Genomic DNA, 24,246 nt, shown 5'->3' on the forward strand with positions numbered 1-24,246 from the left:
CAGTACGGCTCATGATTCAGTATCTTGTAGAACCTTTAGCAGAAGGTTGTCTGTATGACTTTATCAGTCTCTCACATTATTGTGGAGGATTTTTGGCCCACAAGTCTTCACACCTTTGCTTTTATTTGAGGTTTGGAGGCTTTAATTTAGGCACATGCAATGTTTTGTAGTTGATCTGAGGTTGTATTTCATTCATTTTAAGACCTTTTAAGGACCAGAATATTTTTTTTATTATGTCCTATATTCTTAAAATCTTATAATTGAAAAATAATGTTGTTTCCAGCATTTGCCATTCATAACATTGTTGCTGTCACACAGTTTAAAGCTGACAGACAACAGCAGTAAATACTAACACTCATCCTTCTATTTTCTTGCACTTATCCTTATATTATATCCTTATATCCATTAATTATTGAAAAAATACATATTATAACAATCATATTTTCCCGAGTTATTAAAGAAAACCTCCTTACTAGCAGGTTGTGTTGTAAAGCGCTGCGCTCTTCCTTCTTATTCTGTTATACATGATACTATACAGTGCTTAGGTGGTAACCATTAGTAGCACACTTCTTTTTTTAAAGCATTGTTGGGTACTTTGAGTGCACTTTATAGGTTAATAATCTATATTAAACATTTGGATAATACTATCGAATGGCAAACTCACTATACAGTGAGTACAGCTCTTACATGTCTGTTTTGTTTACCTTTTTAGGCCCCAGTTTAGTTGAAAGTGGGTTTTTTGGAGGCAGCAGGTGCAAATTGAAAGCAGAAAATTGACATATTTAATGCTTTTTGTGTTGAACTTAGTAACCAGGTGCTCATTTAAACTTCAAGCGCTTGTGCTACAACAACAGCTTTTATTTAGAATCTAGCTATCTAGCTATTGTGCGTGCTGTTTGATGCCTCTGTGGTGAACAGCACAGTTTCGGAGCATTTTCACTGAAAAGAGCTGCCTGCTGTGAGGGTGCTGAGTGTGAACCCAACTAATTTTTTTTTAACGCATTGATTCTGTTTCACATCGTTTCTAACAGCTGCCACTTTAATATTCACTTTTGCACTCTTTTTGCGGACAGGGGGAATATGTATATTAAAAATGAACACAGACTGCAATGGGTTAGCCCTGAAGAACAAAATAGGTTGTAGTTTTGGTTAGAATTTAGTACAGCAAGTGCAATTGTGAGCTTCTTTGCTTTATCGTTACAAGCTGCTACTTTGACTGCTCTCTTATTTACAAGGGAGTCATGACTCGGGGTAGCTCTGTATGTTTGCTTTGGCAGGCTTTTTACGCCATATACCCTTCCTGACACAAACCCAAAGATTTGTGTCTCATTTGAGTCTTAAACAAAAAGAAAAGTCTAAATACAAAATTGTACAGTTAACTGTTTTGTACTTTTTACTTTGTGCACATGTATGCTTGATTACTGCAGCGCTGTGCAAACGTCTATCTTGAGCCACCCTCATTTCTTTATATTTCATTTCCACTGAGCCAGGCTTTCTTGTCATTTTTAAGGTTTTGAGGAGTAGTTCTCCAGGCTTTCTGAGTCCTTCAACATTTTTCTTTGGGCAATCTCATTTTAAGTGCAGTCCTTGCTAAACCACTTAACACTGAGTTGTGAGTCTTTTGAGACAACAAAAGCATTACACTCAACAAATGGACCAATAGATGAGTAAAAGAAACAAAAAAATGTATCTTTTGGCATTTTGTTACTGACAGTCTGTTAGAAAAACACATCACCTTAGCTCAATCCATGAAGAATGCCCATAAGGGGATTCCCAGACTTGGCATATCTCTGCATGGTGTGCAGTTTGTCCTTAAAATGTTTGAGGAAACTGGACAAATGGAAGACAAAAGAAAAATGTCTGTCCTTAAAAAAAACTATCTGCAGCAAACGACAAGCATCTGAAAGTCATGTCCTTAAGTAACAGGGGGGGAAAATCCGGCAAAGACCTGACACAGGACCTGAGAGATGCATCTGGCTCTTCAGTTGATCCATCTGCTGTTCACTGAAGCCTCATAACAAATCGTCTCAGTGAGAGGGTGGCTGTCAGGAAGCCATTCTTAAGGAAGAGGAGCAGGGAGAAAAGGCTGAAGTGTGTAAAACTACACAAGAACCGCACTGAAAATCAGTGGCAACAAGTCTTATGGAAAAAATTTGCATTCCACCTGTCATCAGTGTTTGTGGAGCCATCTGTAAAACATGGTGGGGGCTCTGTCATGGTTCGGATTTCAGCCAGCGGTGTTGTAGATCATCAGTAGATAAAAACTGATGGATGTATAAATACAGAAATGCACCATCAGGTTTTGATCCACCATGCAATAACATCTGGAAAACATCTGATTGAAAACATCTGATCTGATTGTAAAACTATGTTTGCTATAAACCAAAATTATGGAAGATATATTATCAGTTATGTAGCTTTAAACCGTACACATGCCTAAATAGCAGCACTAATCTCTATATTCATATGGCGGGCATGCAAAAGATGTTTCTGCTGTACTCTTTAATCGAGAATTTGCACAAATCCAACAGAAATGAGAATATTGCATAAACATATTTTGGTGAGAATGAAGCCAGCACTGGCAGCACTTTATAATATATCTCAAAAATAAAAGAGAAGTAAGCGTAAGAGCAGTAACTTGTTACATTACTGTATTTTGGACCAATTTGATTAGTTATGTATAACTTTGTAATTTATTACAAATGCCAGCCCTGTAATTATAGCGTTTTCAATAGGAACCATGCACTAAAACAGTGGAAAGGATGATGGTTCAGGTATCAGTGAGTACCGAAGCTGGGAAGCCTTTCTAAAAGATGAATTACAACAGCATTGTTTTTACTATTAGTCTCACTATGGGCAAAAGTGGAAAAAGGAAAAAAACAGGAAATAATAAAGCACTACAAGGCCAAGAAGTTCAATCTCTGGACATCTCTGGAACATGTTTTCACCCTCACAGTCTCTACTCGTGCCTTTTACCGCCTCTTCCAAAAACGAGGCAGCAAGCGGCGAGATGGATGGGCTGAGCGTTGCAAGATTTCCAAAAGCGAACAGAGTCTGACTGCTGCTCTACCTGAGGAGCAAAAACAAAAGAGCCATCTCTACCTGTAGGACTGTGGGAGTCGAGGCTTTGATCTGGACCAGAAAGAGAGAGTAGTTTGATGAAATATTGATGCTTTTTTTTAACTGTGTCCTGTGGGAGCTCAGTCTGCTCTCAGGATGTGTGCGCTGATCCACAATACTGCTGCGTGCTCGGCTGTATGAGAACAGACTTGACTGTGGAGCTCAAGGAGTGTTATCGGCCCTAATGGGCCCGATGATGACCCCCCACTCTGGGCCTGAATTGGTCAGGGGCTTCTTCTACTGATCAAAAGAACAGGTGCATTTAATCAGTCAGCACCCATTGCAAAATACATACACCGCTGATATGTGTCTGACATCTAAACAGAAGCTTGACAGCAAACCTGCACAACGTAAATCTTCATTTGGTGATGGACGGGTAATTGTTTGCCCTTGAAACAAAGGTGCAACAGCTTCAGATGTGCATGCAGTGAGCGCACAATTAAAACTGAATAACGGTGTTGGAAAACTGTTTTTAAATAGCCGGGGATTATTCACACTGAGGCGGTTTTGGCCGAGCATTCAAATACTTATTCAAAGCAAGCATCGTGTAATATCCGACTGGATGCTCGGAAAGTTTGCTATAAGCTCGTATGAAAGTGACCCATATTCTTCAAGCAACAACGTCGGGAAAAAAGGAAAAAATCGGAATGTTGATAAATTGCCTAGAGTGCTTTTGTCTGAAAGTTAAGAGGCCAACGAAGCCCAATCAGCCTGGAAAAGAGTGTGAAAAACGAGGATTTATCACTCCCATGCCTACGTCCATGCACAGATAGACGGTGGGGCATAATGACTTCTGTGGAAATAGCAGAACGATTATTTAAACTTAAAGGAAGAGGAGAAAGAGGCGGAGAAAAGGGTCGAGTGGGGGGGGGGAGGAAAGACAGGGTCTTAGGAGGAGCCAGGGGCAGGAGATAGTCTGGGAAAGGTCTCGCGTTAAAGTAGCATTAACATGCCTTTCCATTGGAGTCCATTAGATAATCATATTCATACCACACAAGGCTCAAAAACCTCTCTCTGTTTCATTATTCCCTTTTAATCCAGCCTGATAAGGGGGTGCAGGCGTCGTGGTTTTATTATGTCGTCATTTGGAATCCACATGAAATCCCCACGGGATGTTATCACAGGGAAATTGCTTAAGTAGCCCAAGTGGATATAGTTTTGGGTTTATTATTTCTGACGGATTCAAAATAACTGCAAATATCATTTTTTTCCCCTGATTATTGGGGGCTAAGAGTCTTATCAGTCATTCACACTAATGGCCCACTCAAGCCACCCGATACCTTCCGGCAGGGGGGAAAAAGGAGGGATGCTGAGAGGAGAAGACGAGTGTGAGGGTGGGGGGGTTTGGGAGTGCTGCGTTTGAGTGTGTCCTAAGTGTACAAGTGTGCACAGGCACAGGACGTGAGGAAACTGAAAGCAGGAAAAACAACAACACAAAGAGCGACTGAAAGCGGAGACTTCTGAACAAAGTAACATGCTCCTGACGGTAGATTAGAGGCTGCTGGCGCTCTCCTTTGCGGCCCCCAGATCTTCCCTGGCAAACAGAGCAGATGTCAGATTGCTCCCGTCGTTTGTGGTTCGGCACATTTGTGGTCTTGAGGAAAGCGAACACTTTGACTAAATCCATTAGGGCCTTTATTAGACAGACACTACACAGGGAAGAAACACGAGGCAGGAAATATATATAACCTTTAACTAATGAAATATGTGTAATTATTAAGTCATGAGGGATAAGGTATTCATGTTTACAGATTGAAAAGTCTTCTTTTTCTGTTTCTTGTTACAAAGAAAATCTTGTGCAAAGTCAAACGAGTTGTCAAAGCAACGCTGAACCGAGATCGATTTTCTCTGCTGGGAGTTTTTAGAAGTTTTGGACATTTTTGCAGGATTTTATCAAACTATCCTAAGCTTCTGGAGTCACAGGTTAAAAGGTCAGGCCCCTCAAAGCGAAGGAAATCTGTGTTTTTGCTCATTTGTATGTTAAGGTACGTGTCCATACACACACATTTCGCTTTTATACGCTTATATTTTTGAGATATATATGGCGCCTCAATACTTTGAAGGACATATAGGGTACCCAATATATAGAGCTGGCACTATATACTGTGAATGATGTTTGTCTTAAACTACACTGCTAATGGCTTATTGCTTTCCCTTTAATATCTGCAATTAAATATTTTTCCAGAAAGTGCAGTGTTCTCTTCTTATAATGATAAAATGGACAAAAAATGATGTTTGACTGGTTAATATCAACATGTTTATTTTAAAATTTCACTCTTTTTGTGATTATTTTCTTATATTAGGTACAACATGATAAAGACATAAACAACCTGGGAGAGCCTGGGCATGGAGTCAGAACTGAATAGTAAGTTTTGTAACCAAGTAGCCACTAAATGCCTAAGTCTTGGAGTTTAGTTTTAAAATTGCTAGCCCTTATTTCCAATCGAGAAGATTAAAATACTACTTTGAGAGCATAAACAGATTTAATAACCTGCAATTTGTGTCATGTAAAGGCAGAGATCAGCTGAGACTTGGCTGCTTAGTAAAAACTTACTGACAACTTGACTCACATTCAGCTCCTCACTACTTTCCGCCTGTGTTTGTCTTCAGATACTCTGTAATCTGAATACAACTTCTCCATTTTGCAGCAAACAGTACAGTCGCCCCTGTCATTCCTCTGTTTCATGCAGCCGCTCCATTTCCAGTGGTCACATCTGTGTGGATATAATATGCTTATTCTGCTGTATCCATTTCACTGTGACATCTGTCCAGCAGAGAAGAATTACAGGCAAAAAAAAAAAAATCCAAATGCCTACGCAACACTCTGCCAACACTCTGCCAAGTATTGATTTACTGTTACATGTGTAACATACAGTACGCGGACAAACCGAGCGCTACATTTTATTTCAGTGAGATCATCTGAAACTGGGAACACGCTCTGCGGGGTTGGTGATTATTTGAGAAATGAGCCCAGATGCTGATCTTAAATGCACGGCGCTCCTTCTCGATTGTGAGCTGGTGAAAAGTAAGACTGGGTGCGCAGGGATAAGATGTCTGCATCCCGCGTGTGTGTCGGTGTGTGTTTGTGTGCCTGTTTGTGAGCACGCCCGAGCGTCCACCTTAGTGAGCGCACCTCCCTGTCTGTAGATCTCAGGGTCTGGAACAAACAGTAGTTCCTTCTTAATTGGGGTGAGATCTGGGGCTTAAAGAGGGCCAAGAAGGGACCTGAACCCCTTTCTTTCTCCTCCAGAATCGCTTTGGCTACAGAGGCGCTTTTGATGTGTGCTTTGGCTCTGTGAGTCCTACTTTGGAATATGTTCTTGGGAGACCATTGGTTACTTGCCTCCAGGCAGAATCTCAATCCCCAGGATCCTGGCCCTCTTTGATGAAATACTTTCGGGAGCCGCTAACCCCACTGATGCCCATGTGCACCTCCTCCCTCCTCCTTTACCCTCTTGTTCTCCCCTACCTCGCCCCGATCCTCTTTCCACCCTTCACCTCCCCCAGCCTCCCACCTCTACTACCACGTTCCTTGGATTCTCTTTGAGAGATTCATAACAAGGACTTTATCTCTGTGTAGTCCGGGCCAGATGAGCACCGCCTGACAAACTGACAGGAGAATTAGCGGCTGTCTTACAGAGCACCTTTGACTGTCTCCTCTCTCGGCCCGACTTCCTGTAGCTACAGACGTGAGCGTTTTCTATTCATATTCTCATACTCCATTCTTGTGCACGTGGAACACTTCTATATTTAGTTTTATGACCTCTTAACCTTGTTTATTTTGTCTGTTTCTCCTTAAAATAATAACTAAACATAAATATCTTTTAAAAAAATTTATGGATGCCAAAGAAACTTCACACCCATGAAAACCAATATAGTCGTTCATAGTTTACAGTTTTGTCACCTTGCTTCAAACTGACATCCGAAATCCATCTTCACATTGCAACAAAGTCAAAATCCCGACACTTCTAACGATGACAAAGACGTTGACAGTTGTGACAGAAGATCCTGAGCTCTGATTGATTGGGCGGTAATTAGTCATTGCTGACTTTATCAGCATAATAAGTGTCAGGAAAGTGATTATAAGGCAGCCTTAAAAGACGGATATTTGTCTTTAAATCAAACGGTTTAGTCATTTGTCACAGCAGCCGATTGGATGTGTGTTACAATGAGGAACAAATAGACTTGACGGACCTGACCTCTCGGCCACACACACACATTCAAATGCTGGTTAAACGGTTGATTTTCCTTCCCAAACTCCCACCTCTTCATTGATTGAAACTGCACCCTAAAGACCTCTCTTACCACATAATTTCCCTGTATATTGATTATGTATATTGATTACACCTAACCCTACAGGAGGGCTTCCTTCTGCTCAAGCATTAGTAGGTATGACTCTGGAGGCTGAGCCCAGGAGGCTCTCATAAATCTGCAGTTAAATGTATGTATGAGTTTCTACATAAAAAGTGGGTGTTTTCAACTGAGATCTATGAGATTATTTCAGCTATTTTAGTTAAAACTTGGATCCAATTAACTCTTGGTCCCTAAAATGCAGTCATTCATGCTTAACCTGGACCTGTTTTCCTCTTCTTTGTGGTGGAAGGACTGAAACTTCAGTTTTATTTTGTTCTTTCTCCCCTCTAGGTTTATTTCTACTACAGAAATAGTACTACTGAGGAACAAGTCTTTAAAATGCTTACTAAGAAAGAAAGAAAGAGAAAGAAAGGGGTAGCCTGCACAAAATAAAAAAGGAGTAGGCAGTGAGTAAAGGAGGGAGCAATCCGAAGGGAGGAGTCAAGCGAGGGAAGGAGCAGCTGGAGTCCCACACTTCGCCCTCACTCTCTCTCTCTCTCTCTCCCTCTTCCCGAAAAAAACCGCTCTAAATGTAATAACAACTCTCCATGCGCTTCTCTGACGCTTATGTTGTTTTTACGCACATCTGCGGTCTGCTATCGGCAGATATTATCGGCAGGCTGATGGTGTTAGTCCGGCGGTGGTTGAACACAGCAAACTGTGAGAAGGAGGAGAAAGACAGACAAGAGGAAAAAGTCTGGCAGCGCCGTTTTGGAGTTGGAGTTGCAGCGTAAAAAAAGAAAAAAGAAAAAAAAACAAACTCCCAGGCAACTCTAGAGGCACATCTGCAAGTTAGGAAGAGGAGGAGAAGAGGAAAGAAGACAAATCTATATCTTTTTTTCTTTTTTTGCCTGAGAAGATTTTTTTTAAAGTCGAGAATTAGAGGGGAATTGACCCAGAGAGAAGTAAGTAATCTGCTGAAAGCTCGCACACACCGCACACAAATACACTTTCTTTTTCTTTCTGAATATTGTTGCGCTCGTTTGTCTGCTTTTAAAGTTGAGAAAGCCACTCAGAGTTTGTGAAGCAGCGGAGGTTTCATATTTCAAAACGATGGAATTTCATACAAGTTCAGATGTAGAGGTGAAGTGCACCAACTGCGAGAACAGTTTATGAAACTAGCGAAGAAAGCCTCGATCAGGGACTCCCCCCTCCAAAAAAAGAAGAAAGAAAAAAGAAAGCGTAAATGCACCACTGTCTGTTTTACGCTTGGCCCGGCTGTGATTTAATCTCTGTCGGTTGTTAGAAACCCCCGGATGGCAGACTTAACAAGTATCCACCGCAGACAGATGTGCATTTTCAAACCAGTTGCATAAACTTTCACATTAATGAAAAACGTGTTTTTGTAAAGTTTAATAAGACAGAGAGAGGGGAAAAAACACTCTTAGAGTTTGGAAGTGAAACTTTATTGGACCTCAAATAAGCGCGCGCGGGGGTGTGGTGTATAGTGGCGTGGGATGAGACTGGGGGGGGGGGGTTCATATTTATGTGCATTTGTGATCATATTTCAGGATCTGTTATTGATTTGCTTTAACAAGCGAGAGACTCGGGGAAACACTTAGTGACGGCATACATGTTCAACTTTTTATTTCAATCCACCCAAAACCTGTGGCTGACCCTCCCCTTGACCTTTGACCTCCCCTTGCTTCGCTATCCAGCACCTAGTCATTTATAGTTTTGTAATATTTAATTAGCCGAGACTTAAAATTGGAAAAACTCAAAAAAAAAATTGACAATAAATTATAACATTAAAAATTCCTCCTGAAATTATTTTTAGTTATAAAAAAGGAGAAAATTAAAGTATTTGGATGATTTCATATAAATCTTTGTTTTCCCTGTCAGCATCTGCTAACCTGACGTAGTTAAAGAGACTCTCCAGAGCTTCTGACAATTTGATTTGCATTGGAAAATTTTTAAAATGATGTTCTTCCCCTTAAGAAAGAACATATTTAAGCGTACATCACAGTGTGTTTGAAGGCATGCGCATGTGCTCAGAGAAATTTAAGCCCATTACACTAAGGTCTGTGGCCCTGCAGGGGTCCATGGGGGAGGTTTTATGGGGGACCCAAGCAAAATTAAATAAAGCATAAATCCTCTGTATTTTAGTTGATTAGAGTTTGTTAGTATTTAAAAGCTGGTGGATATACTTCACATGCAAGGTGTCATTTAAAAAGTTACATCAATAATAATAATTATAGGAAGAAGAATAGAAAGCTCTCACATGGGCTTGTGCAGATTTAAAAAAAATGTGGGAACAGGGGAACAGAAGTCTGGTGTGTTCATTTTGGGGGTCCAGGACATGAAAACGTTTGGGAGCCCCCCCTGCCCTCGAGCCTCCACATGTGCAGATATTTGTTTGAAACTTTCCCTCCTGTTCCTCGCCAGCTGTTCCACATTTTATCTGCTCCTCTGCTCTCGGGTTTCATACAGACGACGAGGGTCCGAGGTGCTCAGCCATGCGGTGCAGCTCAAATCCTCCCTTTTTTTGTGAGTGTGAGTGTTGTGTATGTGTGTGTGGGTTTTCTTTTTTCTTTTTTTTGGCACATGGCAAATTATTAACGGAGGTTTGGCCGCCTTGAGACGGAGCAGCGAGCGAACGCACGCGAAATAAGATGTTTAACAGGACACACAGATAAAAAAAAATAAATCTCCTTTTGGGTGTGTTTTATAAGGTTGCTCTCATCGTTCATCTTGTCTGAGGATTTGGCTTTGAGCGGGGGTTTTGCAGGTCTTGGTAACATTTGTCCAATAAAATAAAATAGGCACTGTCACATAAACTGTCATTTAATATTTCCCCCATTTTATTTTATTAATAATAACAAAATAACATTCGCAGGGCTGAAGCTGGAAAATTTACCACTGCACTCAGTTAAAAAAAAATAAAAGCAGACAAGTCAGGCCTTAAAAATCTGAAAATTTTAGGCCTAAGCTTTATTTTTAAAATGACAACTTGAGGACAATTTGTAATTAAATTTTGTTTGCATGTATTTATGCATTTTTATGGCGTGTGACTTCTTAATTAAGCATTTTGAGATGATACTGGTAATTAAAAAAATTACACCGATAAATATTGTTCCCTGTATATCATCATAGGAGGCCCTTGTCATTTTATTTTCAGAGTATAAGACATCACATTTAAATTTGACGATTAATCAACAATTCAGTGCTGATAGATCAAAATATGTAACATTTTTAAATGGTTAAATCAATTAAAAAATAATGGCTTCAATTTCTATAGTTACACAATAATCTAACGTATGTAATATATATTTTCCAAATATCTAATAAATAATAAATCATAAGAAAGGAAGTCCACCTTGTGAAAAATTGTAAAAGATAAATCTGCACACTGTCTGTGTGTATATCTAATTTTGCTGTTGCTGCTTTCGCACGATACTATCTGAAAGTGGTGTACCTTTTCCAAATAAAGGACTTTGTCTCATTACAATGCAGCAGCAAGGATGAATGCAGCACTGTTTAAGATGCTAATCTTCTGGAATGAGATGCACAACTTAGAGCCATTCGCTTACTGTAGCCAGGAAAGATGTATCGTTGCCGCTCTGTGCTTCATAACTCCACGCGTGAGGAAAAGGCGGATAACGTTTCCCTCTGCAGGAATCGGTCCGTCAGATATCAGCGGCGGCAGCAGCAGCGTGCTGCTTTATCTCAACTTTAAAAATTTCTCTTTTATGCATGGGGACGTTGGCCGAGGACACCTGTGACCTGGTGACCTGGCAGAATAGGGGATGTCATGTTAATGCAGGGAGATGACGTGCTATTAGCTTTTGAGGTATGGCCTGCTCCTCTTTGTAAGGGCCTTACATTCACAGTTACAGGCAGTTTGTGTCCTCAGGCCTTTTTCGCCCTGTTGGAAGTATACCTGTTATCAGGTTTGTATGCAAGAGGCCCTAATGAGCTGTTTTGTTGTGCTAATGCCACGACCTGAAGCACTCAAAGAGGTGGCAAATGTTTTGTTAAAACGAGGGTAATGTGAGGGAAGTTGATTATCCTTTAGATAATGAGCACAGATGTGAGGGTTTTGTGTAATCGTGCTCGCTTTGTGGGTTTTCCTGCAGGTTGCTGTTGGTTCGTTGATTTTTTTTCCCCTCGCTTTTTTGTACTTTTCCTAAAATTTCCTGTTTCCTGAGAGGATAAAACTGACAGTTTCATTCTATGTAATAATAAAAATCAGCCCACATTGTGATTAGCTGTTGCTTTCCTTGCATACGGCTGGCGTAGTTGAATAGATGGCCCCCAAAAGAAATCTCTTACTCTCTTACTTTGATGATTTGGTACTTTGATATGTTGACATCAAATGAAACAGACACAGTGGGGAAAGAAAGAGGACAAGTCAGACAGAGGTAGTGATTGAGGGGAAAAAAAGGCTGTTCATGAGAGCGGGTGGAAATGTGTGTGTGTGTGTGTAAGTGCAGTTTGTGAGGCACGGAGGAGTGCTCTGAAAACTTGGGCTGAGACAGCAAACCTGAGGAGCGTCAAAATGTCTGGATGCATTTGCGTATGAGCAGAGACAAGAAGGGGTCTTCGGGTGTGCGAGGGCTTCTCCTTGGCCTCCTAATCCCCAGGCCCAGCCATCCCTTCAGGGCATGCCTCAGATCTGGCTCTCTGGCTCTGTGCGTGGACGACCCAGCTCCGCCAGCAGATTTAATATGCTATGTGTTCCTGCTCCCCCGGCTCCCCTCCACCTCAACCATCATTGTCCCAGAACGGGACCCTCACTCGCTGTTTCAAGGAGCCTGCTAAAGGCACCTTTCAAGCCAAGGGGTGATGTCTTTGGATAAGGCGTATGGCGGGGAGGGAAAATAGTGATGAAGGCGATATGAGACTCGAGAAGGGAAAAATGTAATTTCACATATGTATATGACTCGCATTCAGGGATTGTAATTCACTTGGGTGTTTGGTAGCCAGCAAAAACAGTCATACTCTGAGTGCACATGCATTCTCGTGCTCATTCACACTCTTATTTCTCTTTCTTGTTCTCTCATTCATACAGTTTTTTTTGTTTTTGTGTGTGTACTGTTCTCCTTCTTACTGTCTTTTTTTTTGTCTTTTAACTGCATGAAAAATAAAAAGGAAAAAAAGTTGGAAAAGTTTTTTTTTGCTATAGCTTTCGTCCTTTGGAAAGTCCATTTGCACCTGACAATTTGCCTCCCAGAGTGAGGTGAAGAAAACGGCAATAAAAAAAAATGGTGGGGGGTGGGGAAACATTCACATAAATTTGAATCAAGTGGTTCGGATTTACGGTAGATGAAGCTGTGTTTGACAGCTCGACATAAGGCCTGCTGTAGGAGACGGTAAATTTTATTGCGGCAGAAACGCAGGCTTGTGTGCGAGCATCCAGTGGTGTGCCAGCTCGTGACTGGTGTTTTCTTTTCTCACACACTTTGGAAGAGAAGCGCACAGGTCACGCCTGCGTGTGACTGCCGCTCATCTCCTCTTCTGTTTGCTGTAGCTGCTGTAAAAATGTCTTTAAGTCCGCCGTGTGAAGTGTAGCAGCGAGAGTTGAAGTGCTTTTAGTCCGGGGGCCCATTTGTTTGTGTGTAAAGTTTGTGCGCCTAAAGAGACAGTTTCCTGGGGCTCCGGGGTGGTGGCGGGTTTGGTGGGGGCTCTTTCTTAGTGCAGATGTGGCATTGTGTCAGCTTTGATGGGAGCCGGTTGTGGCATCCGTGAGGGGGTCTGTGCTTTCCTGTCAAGGGTGGCGATTGGGAGACAGATGAACTGGCCGCTTGCTGTGAACAATGATCCGTCACGTACCGCTGCTTCTTGACGTGTGGGGCTAGGCTGCACCGAGGCATCAGTTTGGGCACTAATTTTTTTTTCTCTGCCATAACTGTTTAAACTGAGCCCTGTATAGTGCATTTTGTTGCACAAAACACCTGCACTCACAGCAGTAATTAAGTTATGTGTTGTCATGCAACGATGCTCGCGCTGTGTGTTTGCAGCCCCGTGCTGCTTGTAGTTGTCTTTCAGTGGGAGTTATCGCCGAGCCTTGGTGAGTCCCCGAGTGGAGGTCAAGGGGGTGTCTGTTGTTTGGATGTCACATATAAATCCCAAGGTTAATACCTGAAAGAAGCGCAGGCCCAGACATTCTCTTTGCTCTCCAAACATGTTTTAGATGAGTACCTCTTTACCCACTCTGCCGCCTTCGTTTCCGTCTGCTGTGCACTTGGGGCAAGTTGGAAAAGGAGGGGCGTGTGGGGCGGGTATCCCAAATAAACCCCTTTAGTGTGTTCTTTTCAGTAATGAATGCTAACAGACTCTGGCTCTAATAATGCCTCATCTTGGAAAAACAAAAGGGGAACTCTACTATCTGAGCAAATTTCTACCCGAACCTGAAAGAGCCCTCCTTTGACAGCGCAGCATTTGAAGACTAATCGTTTTTTCTCATGCAAAGCACGCTGTTTTAAGAGCCCGGGCCACGGAAAGAGAGGGGGCTGTGTTTTAACAATACTCCGCAGGGAGTGAGGAACAGGGTTCTGGGAGGGGAGGTAGGGTTGTAGAGAAGAGGGGTGGGGGGGATTCCTCTCTCCTTTGCTCCTCAGACAAAGCCCGGTTCCTTTCAGTTTTGCATGGGGGGTAGGGTGCGTGGAGAAGAGGAGGGAGCGAGCAAGAGTTTGAGTTCCTTGAAAGAGATGGACTCGAGCCGTTTTTAATGACAGTTTGTCACCGTGGCCTCTCTACTTTCCAGGGAATTTGTTGGGCTGGCCTTGCAGTGACAGGCCTGGAAAGAAGCAGGCCTGAGAAAATTTATCGAGAAACAGAAATATTAACGTGTACATGGGGCCCTAAAACGGCTTTGGCTATTCCTGCCAGACTGGTGTTTTTATTAAGAGGGGTTGACATGCTTTGGAAATATATCTTATTCATGAAGAAAGCCAGGTTAGACTTCCCAAAGAATTCATTATGTTCCCCCAGATGCGGCTTTGTGGGTCGCAGCCGTCCCTTGGAGGACGTGGAGCGTGGAGCGCAACATTGTAAAAGCTCCCTCAGTGGGCATGGGAGTGCGAAGGGTTCCATTTGTCAAAGGTGCAAGAGTCTTTTTCCCCTCCTCAACACTTTCCCGGCTCAGTCTCAAACTCATTGTCTGAGCAAAGGCAGGACATTAGTCACTGCAACGCCACGGGAGCCTGCGGGGGCTAAGGACCAGCGCTCTGGAGCCCGAGTCGGACAGAGGGGAGGAGAGAGGGGAGAAGGAAGAATGGTGGGAGGGAAGGAGGGAGGGAACAAGTGAAAAAGGTGAAAGAAGGGCAAGAAAAGTGGAGGAAATGTGGGGTAGATGGAAAGTGAGGAAGAGAGACCATGGGAGCTCAGAGTATGTGTGTGGGAGAGGGAGAAAGACCGTGGGGGGGTTAGAGGGAGTGGAGTCTGTAGCTCTACCTCAGGGTTCAGTATGTAAGCCCCTGTCTACCCCCCAAAGCTGCTTTCACAAAGAGATTTACAAGACAGGTCTCCGGTGTGCTTTGCTGCCCTGCATTATGAGTGAGTGTGAGTGTGTAAATGTGTGTGTGTGTGTTTGACTTGGAAAAATGGGCCTTTCTGTTTTTCTATTCCCTGACTTATTTTATTCTTTGCATCATCTATGCAAAAAAGATTTGGTCAAATTTACCAATCCAGACAGGTCAGACGCTCAACAGCCCCAGTGGAGCGGTGTGAATAACCTATTCCCCCTGGTGGCAGTGTTTGTGTGTGTGTCTGTGGGTGTGTGTGCATTCACGTGTGAATGTATTTCACAGATTCACACATACAAGGGATCCTGTTAGCTTTTGGAATTATTTATAAAGCCTGGCTTTTGTGTGGCGCCCTAAGTCCCTGTCTCCTCCCATTACTGCCTATGACTCTACCTGGGCTTCCTTCAGCTCCAAATGCTCCCTCAGCCACCCTCCCAGCCGAAGGAACTGAGTTTGGTGTTAAAGCTAAACCCTTTATCTGCTGCTGCTGCTACTTTCTTTTTCTTTATGCGCAATCGCTGTGCATTTTCATCCTCTGTAAAAAACAAAAAAGTTTTCTTATTCAGAAGGTCATAATGTGCAAAGACAAACACAAGTCGTGCACTTCAGAGAGACACACAAAGTTACCCAGAACCATCCCATATGGCCCTGATTACCCTGTAATCCAGGAAAGTTTTTTCCCCACCCCCTTTTTTCTTGCACACACTGAGGGGGTGAAGGTTTTTTTTTATTTAGCGTGTTTTTTGAGATGCTTTATGTTAATGTTTGTCTTTTATTGAAACAAGCTGGAATGTGATTATAGTCCTGCTTGGTACATATGAGCAGCGAACTGCTCTAGTTTCTCCATCTCCCTCTGGCATAGAGATCAATGCAAACCAGCTAACGCAGGGTAATAAGCCATTAGTACACACATTGTTGCAGAGATTTACATACATCGACCGGTGAAGTGATAAACTAGGTTCCGTGTCCTAGAGGTAAGAATTATTGTGTGTGTGAGTGATTAGCTGAATGAACGCCGGGTTAGAGTAGGTGTGTGTGTGCGGGCACGCGGGTGTGTGTGTGTGTGTGAAGCATTGCTGGGTGATCTCCTCCTTGCGACTGCCAGTCCTGTGTGATAGGTGCCAGATTGCGTAGCTGGGAGCCAGGTTGTCTCTGCTTGTCAGGAGTGCAAGGTGGAGGAGGGGAGATGTGAGGATGATTACAGTACACTGTTCCTCTGATCTGATTCATCACTAACTGTCTCTCCTGCAAAGGGTGAACTTATTATCCCTGTCTCAACTTCCACGGTGGAGCCAGCTGCTCTCCATGCTTCCCAATTAACCCCAGGCGCCCGTCAAACGCTCCAATTAAGGCCTCCTCCTCCTCCTCCTCCTCGCAAATGTATTTGCCTGCGTTTGCCGGGCTGCTGGAGACGCTCGAACATGCGGCGGTGAGCGAGCCGAGCGCGTTTGTTTAGGAGCTGTCCTGAGAAATGGCGTTATAGCTCCCAGATTTATTTGAGGTGGGGTTGCTAACAGCTGAAAGAAGTAAATACACCCAGATGTTTGGCTTCTTCACAATCAAGTCGGCAGGCCGGGGGGGGGGCTGTCTGTCTAACGACAAGTCTTGTTCCTTGGTTTCTATGCTGGGGATTTTCAGGGGGCCATTTTGTGCCTGCTCTCTTTGGAGTTTATGGGAAGTTTTATTTCCACGAACACTCGGGAGTACTGTTAGGTTTATGGCATCTCATCCCGGCGTCGTGCCGTGTGATATTGCCTTGGTATTTGAGTTGCGTGAGTCTTTCTCACTGGGCTGAGTTTCTTCCGAACTCGGTGTTTCAAAATCCTGTGTGTTTTTGATGCACGGGTTTCTGACGCGCAGCAGTGTGCGTGCGCGCTTCCGTGTGTAGGAGTGTTGCTGTAGGTGGTGGGATACAGGTTTGGCAGCACTAGCAAATCCTCGGAGACTGCCTGTGTGTGTGTGTGTGTGTGTGTGTGCGTGTGTGGAGCCTATGAGCCCGTGCAGGGAGAGGTAGTGGTGGTGGTGGTGGGGAATCTGTGGCTGATATGAAAGTGAAGGGAGAGAGTTGTCTCCCGATGCTGCCGTGGGGAGAGCCGTCAGGGAGCTAGAAGTCTTTGGGACTCCCTCTGAGCTTCAGCTGTCTTTGATCTCACACCTCCGCTGCGGTACACTCCACACTGCTCTATAGAACACCCTCACCTGCCGCCGATCCAGCAACACAGACTCACAGCTCGCATAGATGAGACTCTTAACTTGTATACTTGCACTTACGGCAACGCAGGGCTCAGTGCAACTGCACTTAAAAAACTGAGGTGGAAACTTTGCAAGCAGCAACTGTCAGAAAAATATATGACAATAGAGACTACACTGGTTATTTATTTATTTTTTTAGGATGTATTAATTACTCGGGTAGTGTGTAAAGTTTGGGAAAGTTTTTAAAAATCAGGAGGACTCCTCATATTGCTCATCCTGTCTGATAAGGAGTCCGAAATGCAAACTTTTAAGGATCTAGACTCACAGATTTAGCATGCATGGTATTTTTTTAATAAGATATTCTCAACTATGGTGTAATCAGTAATGACAAAGGTAGCGTGATTAAGAGTCCTGCTAGTTTAAGCCTGCACATGTGAGTTCATTCCCTCCCCTCTTTTTTCCTGTCTATTACTGACATGTTGAATTAAGGTTGAAGTGCTGACCCTATTTCAAGGTATTTTTTAATGATTTGTGATGGAAGATAAATGCAAAGCCACAAACAAGCAAACAAACAAAAAAAAAGCCTAATAATTTTCTCCATCTGTGGAATATGTGACTCAGTGCTACCCTTTTGGATCACTTCCCATCTACACAGGAAGTCTAGCATTAAAGCAGTGCTCCTCCTTTTCTCCATGCATTCCTTTGACTGACTGTGGCACATTTCTGGACAGCCTCATTCAGCATTCCTTTACATGCCGATTTGTTTGCCCTCCCTCTCTCCCTCCCCCCTTATTTTTTTTTTTCCAAGTCTTCCTCCGTTAACGTCCGGCTTTATCATACGAGAGCCCAACACCAAGACAACTTCATCTCATCCAATTTTCACCCCTTTAATTCGGTTTAAATGGCATGGCCGCGAGGGCCAGGGCGGGAATTAATAAGAGCCAATAAAGCTCGCTGCTGGGGCATCGAGGCCAGTCTTTAAGTAAACATTATGACTTCTTGAGGGGGGATTCAGGCGCGGCAATTGATGAATTGCGGCGAAGCTTGGGAAGGGCTAATTTCTCACTTAGCCGTCCTGATGGGGCTAGCTAATAGGCCTTGCTTTGCCTGGCTGATTGTCTGCTGGCTTTATTATTGTGCATTATCACGCTGCCCCCTGGCTGTTTTTAGCGTTCGGCCCCGGAGACGCCAGAGCACGTCATTAATCACATTGCGGCACTGACTCATTCCACTTCAACACTTATTCCAGTGACACAGTGGAATGAAGGAAAGCAAGGAGGGAGGGAAAGAAAGGGAGTGCGCGCAAAATGAGAAAGGAGGAAAACTGAACTGAAAAGAGGAGGAAATTCAAGTCCGAGTGGGCAGGACAGCTTCACGATAACACTCTAACCTGTAGCTGTACAGCCATCGGATTGCACTCGGTAGTTCAGCTGCTGCAAACAGCGCTGGTTTGACTTCTGTCTGGGGTGCAGAGGATAAGAGGAGTGTATTCTATAGTCCCCTGGGCTAAGTGGAAGATGTACTGTCAAAATCATACGTGCTGCCACTCCACTTACACAGGACCCTCCATCTGCTTGATCCTCCTCTGAGCACAGAGGCAGAGAGAAAGATGTGTGTGAGGAGGAATTTCACTTCCTCCACTCATCCCCTCCCTTGGGCACCCCCCTCTCTTGCTCATGTTCTACACACAGTGATTGCGCTTGCATATTGAAAGGGATGTAGAGAAACATATGCATCCACATCCATACATACTGTTACACAGCCGGTCTCGCATACTGTCAAATCTACTCGAAACATTTCCTCTTTTCCTCCCGTGCCGTGTTCACATACACATGGGTTACATACAGCCGCTGTTTAACATTTACTTTTTTTTTTTTGCTGTGAAAGCACGGCGAAGGATGCTGTTCTTGCGTCTCTGGTTGTGGCATAGCGTAGAGTGCCTTTTAATGACATGTATGAAGAATGCCTCCACAGACACAGAGCTGTTCTCGCTGCAGTTTGGAGGCCCGCTGACGGGATACAGATCCCGTTCTCCTGTGCTTTATAATATCTGCCATGTGCACGGGCTAATTGAATGGAAAACTTAGCTAAGAGTGTAGCGGGCTGCTGCAGTTGGCAACAATTAGTTTGAAAACTAAACTCTTTAGATACAAAATAAGGTGTGCAGTAAAAGAAAAAACAAGTCTAGCATTTTCTCTTCTTTTCAAGGACCTTTAGGATATTTTGCTGAAGTATTAGTTTGCATTGTCTGCGAAAGGCTTCAGTAATCAGCTGAACAAGCATCTTTTCCTTCTCCTTAAGAATCAGAAAAAGTGTCTGATCAAACAAAGGCTCTGTGTTTTAGCATGGGAAGAAAATGGATAAAGTAGGAACAAGGGAAACCGATACTGCATAACTGGGCCACCGCAGCATCAAAGCTGCCCGTATTATCCATTGTCTCAGTTGTCACAGCCCCACTTGCCCTGAAACAAGTGGTTCGTGAATAAATGCAAAGTCAAAAATATATAAATAAACAATCTAATAAGCATGGGGCTGTGGGGAAAAGGAGCAAGGCTTCCATTGTGGCGCTCGCTTTATTTGCCCCTTATCTACTGGGTAGCGAGCGCAAAAGAGGCGTCGTGTAAGCGTTGTGATTACATCGTGTGGGTTTGTTACCCAGGAATGTAAGATGCGCTCGGCTCATTCTGCTGTGCAACACACAAGGTCCCTCACCAGCCCTCCAAAGCATCTTAAATGGAGAGGTCTGAGGGACCAAGACGCATGCGAGGATAATCTTATTAACTGTGGTGAAAGCTACTGATGCTCTGTGTTGTTGCACTGTTTGTCCTTGGAAATAAAATACAAATAAAATCAGTCTTCATTTGAAACAGGCTTTCCATTTTCTAATTGTTGTGCAATACACTTGTGGTAGAAACCTGTTTTTTTGCTGATGGGATGCTTTTAAGACCACGTATCTTTAATATAAAGATAAATCATGAACATCAGTATGTTTAAAATGTACAAAAACATCAAATTGTCATTCATAAGTAGTCTCAATAAAGCTTTGCAGTGTAACTAGAAAAAGCTGAACTCACACGTGACACAGTAACGTGTAAATGACTAACAAACTTAATGACTCAGACATGCCACACTGCACAAAAAGGGTGAGAAGATCAAGCACTAAACCAGTTTGCATGTGTGTATCTGGGATTGGATATGTGTGTGTATGTGTATGTGTGTGTGTGTGTGTGTGTGTGTCAGGGTGTGACTAATTCTTGCTAAATGGCCCTTACTTGAGAGTCTGGTCCCCATCAGCTGTAGGCCAGACTTAGTGCCATCTGGGCACAATGTTAAGTTTTTGCTGGTGAATGAGAGCCACAGCCCCCAAATCCCCCCCAGCCCCTTCCCCTTTGCCCTTCAGGGCCAAGGGCATGCTGTAAAAGTGCCGTATTGAACACGAGGCCTAAGCATGTGAAGCTATTGAGCCTGCTCAGTAGGGGTTTTGAACCCATTACAGGTCCTCTAACCACCACCAAGAACCTCTACAGTCTCCTTAAGGCATCTCATCCCCTCACACTGACCTGATCCAATGCAAACACATGCAGTCCATAGGAAGCACACTTTGTTTTATTGCTAGATTCAGCTAATCTCGCCGAAGGGCTCACACTCCTCCTCCTCCCCCCTCTTCTTCTTCGCCCCTCAGTGTTTTAGTTGTTCCAGCTGTGAAGGAGCTTTTAATATTGTTGGCATAGCTGCGCGACGTGCAAAACACACATTGTGCATACAGGAAAACATGTGCAGGCACGCAGGGGCGCAGTGAGGCACACACGGACGCATGCATGCATACGTGAACACTCGTACACACGTGCACGTATAGTCTCAGTCTCACACTCCTCCCTTTCTCCATTCATTTTCTCCCTTATCCCACTTTTGCTCACAATCTCCCTCAATCGTCTCCATCTCCCATCTCTCCCCTCCCCTCTAACTCGCTGCGCCGCGGTGCGTTTGTGCAGTGTTGATAAGCCTAAGATAGCAGATCTCGGTGGTCGCTGATGTAATGATGATGAATGCTGCGGTGCTGCCAGTCTCCCCCTCGGGGGGCCCTCGACACTGAACAGTCGCCCTAATGAAATGAACACAAATACAGTACCCTGTCTGTGAGGGGGGGGGTTGCCAAATCTAAGAAGACACTTCAAGAGTTTATATATAAATGTCCTCCAGTTTCTGATTGTGTGCGTGCGTGTGTAAGTGTGTGTGCCATGCAATTGCAAATGTGTTCCTGATGAGAGCACGCAGGTACACCTAAAGCAGCTTTATAAAATTAAACTTGTGAAGTTGCAGGCTTTAAATAACAAACAGCGGTGATTTTTTGATACCATTAGTGCTCGTTTAAGCCTGCGTGAAAGAAAGCAAACAGTTTTTTTTCTATCAAAGGCAAAAGTTTATTTTAGTGTTTCACTTTGATGTGTACAATTTGCAGATGACTTTCAACTCAGTGCCTTTTTCACCGAAGCGTATAATTTATGTTAAATTGATTTGCTTAATGTGCTTATAAAATAAGATTTTTTTTTCTTTTTTTTCAGCGGGAACACTTTGAATTGTGGTATTTTAAACCTGTTTAATCGCCTCCCTTTCTGTGCGGAGGGATTACAGTTGAACGCAAATAATGATACACCCTCGTTTTTCTAATTGGGTGTAGGACATTTCAACGGCAGAAACATTAATGTGAAATTAAGATTTATTCTGACTAACAACGGCATCCAGCGCCTACTTGTGAGTCATTCTTTATGTGCCAGGGATCTGTGAAGACAGCTGTGGGGCTGTAAGAAAGTCCACGTACAGGTGATTATCTCTGTGATGCGCAGTGTAAATGTAGCAACGTGATTTCTTGCGAGGGGGTCAAAAGGCCAAATGGCAAATTAAAACTTCTTTTGACATTTTACGTTAAGGGAAAAAAAGCTGTAAATTTTCTCTAAACATAGACTGATGTGTCTATGTGAGGGTATGATTTTGAGTGTTTGTGGATGGGGTAAAAATGAGCAAGCACGAAAATCGAGGGCACAGACAGCAACATCTGCACGACTGGGTGTGGGCGTCCAGGTCAGAGGGATTATGGGTGAAAAGGTCCTGCTTTTAATTGCTGCTTTGGAACTGTGGCCTGCCTTGTGGAGCACAAAAGGCCCGTCAGACACGCTTCAGTGGCTTGGACTTGTGAATATTTGCCCGACCAGTGGAATGCCCCGCTTTCTCCTCAGCCACCCCCCTTCTGGTATGATCCCCAATCCAGAACCTCATATTTACTGCACTTTCAGCTCATTTGCTTTGGAGCTCAGGTCTCCTCTTGTTCTTTTCTCCTTCACTGATTTTACCCAAGTTCAGCTGTACGGATGATGTAATGACAGTTTCACCGGGGCAATGGTGAAGTTTTCTCTCACCGTGCTCTTGTTTGACTTTATGCTGATGAAGTGAATGAGTGGCACCCACGAACTTAATATGAATGCACAGTGCCACGAAAAAGTACTTGCCCCTTCCTGATGTCTTTTGCACAGTTCTCACACTTAAATGTTTCAGATCAATAAACAAATTTTATATTCGACAAAGATAACCTGAGTAAATACAAAATACTGTTTTTTCTGTCCAAACCTACCTGAGCTTATGTGAAAAAGTAATTATCTCACTTTGTTAAATCATGAATTAAGTGAGATTAACCACATTTTTTTTTTTAGAAAGAAAGACTTCAAATTCACTAGCCAGTCTCAGACCTGATTAACCCCACACCTGCTGATCAAGAACTAATTTAAACAGAACCTGTGTGAGAAAGTAAAGTTGTTTAAAAGATCTCAAAAATCATAACATCATGGCTCTCAAGTATACTTCACAAATGAAGAAACTTGAAACAATGGTGAAACATACCAATATTGAATATCGATGACTCAACCAGGAGGTCACAAAAGAACCAAGAACAACATCTAACAAACTGCAGGCCTCACGTCTCTCAGTTAAGGTCAAAGTTCATGATTCAATAAGAAAGAAACTGTGAAAAAATGGCATCCATGGGAGATTCCAGAGAAACAACCACTGCTGACAAAAACAAACACGAAGACTGCCAAAAACATCTTGATGATTTCCAAGAAAAATGTGGGAAAATATTCTGTGGAATGACAAGACGAAAGCTGAACTTGTTGGAAGGTTTTGATTCCATTACATTTGGGATCAAACTAACACAGCATTTAATAAAAATATTATCACACCAACAATCAAACATGGTGGTGGTAGTGTGATGGCCCGGTGCTGCTTTGCTGCTTCAGGACTTCCTGTAATTGATGGAAACATGGATTCTGCTCTCGGAGAATATCCGGCCAGCAGTTTGTGTCTCGAAAGCTCAAGAGCATTTAGATTAGTCCACCTCTGAATATCACAAAAAAACAAACAAAAAAACAGAACAAAGTGAAGGTTTTGGAGTGACCTCAGGAGAGTTTGAGTTAAATCAGATTGAGATCCTTTGGCACAACCTCAAAACGAGCTGTTCATGCTCAAAACCCTCTAATGTGGCTGATTAAAACAATTCTACAGAGAACAGCGGACCAAAATTACTCCACGGTGATGTGAAAGACTCATTGCCAGTTAACGTAATTCTTGATTGCAGTTCTTGCTGCCAATGGTGGCACAACCAGTTATTAGGTTTAGGGGGCAATTACTTTTTCACACAGAGCCAGTTTGGTTTGGATAAAATCATCATCATCTAAAACCTGAATTTTTACTCAAGTTACTTAATATAAAACGTTGTTTGACGATCTGAAACACATAAGTGTGACGAATATGCAAAGAACTAAGAAATCAGGAAAGAGGAACATACCTTTTCATAGCACTGTACATGTATTGCACACGCTCTAATGATTATAACTCGCTCAGGCTGCGTAACCCCCGCCCCAGAAATGAAAGCATTCACTCTATCAAACACATGCAGCAGTGATTTGAGATGATATCAGTTCAAGTAGGACAAAAATGTCTTTGGTTGGAGATGACGGCTACGCATGTATTCATGTGGGAGTGATTAGAGGACAAGCTCTTGTTTAATTCTGTTTTGATTGGTAGTGGTGTAATTGCATTGTGTTTTTTTTCCTCTCCTGTTTTT

At 43.1% G+C, this 24,246-nt stretch overlaps 1 protein-coding gene across 1 annotated transcript in view; it reads left to right on the plus strand.

The window, feature by feature from the left end:
- The first annotated feature begins 7,951 nt into the window (after window positions 1-7,951).
- The window catches only part of gli3 (GLI family zinc finger 3), a 97,766-nt gene continuing 81,471 nt past the window's right edge, over window positions 7,952-24,246 (plus strand). Inside the window, exon 1 of the mRNA XM_084939645.1 lies at window positions 7,952-8,378. The gene's annotated coding sequence lies outside the window, so the exon portion shown is untranslated. The remainder of the gene's footprint in view (window positions 8,379-24,246) is intronic.

Source organism: Perissodus microlepis, chromosome 9, assembly GCF_051167445.1.
Source record: "Perissodus microlepis isolate ML-2025 ecotype Zambia chromosome 9, ASM5116744v1, whole genome shotgun sequence".
Lineage (NCBI taxonomy): Eukaryota > Metazoa > Chordata > Actinopteri > Cichliformes > Cichlidae > Perissodus > Perissodus microlepis.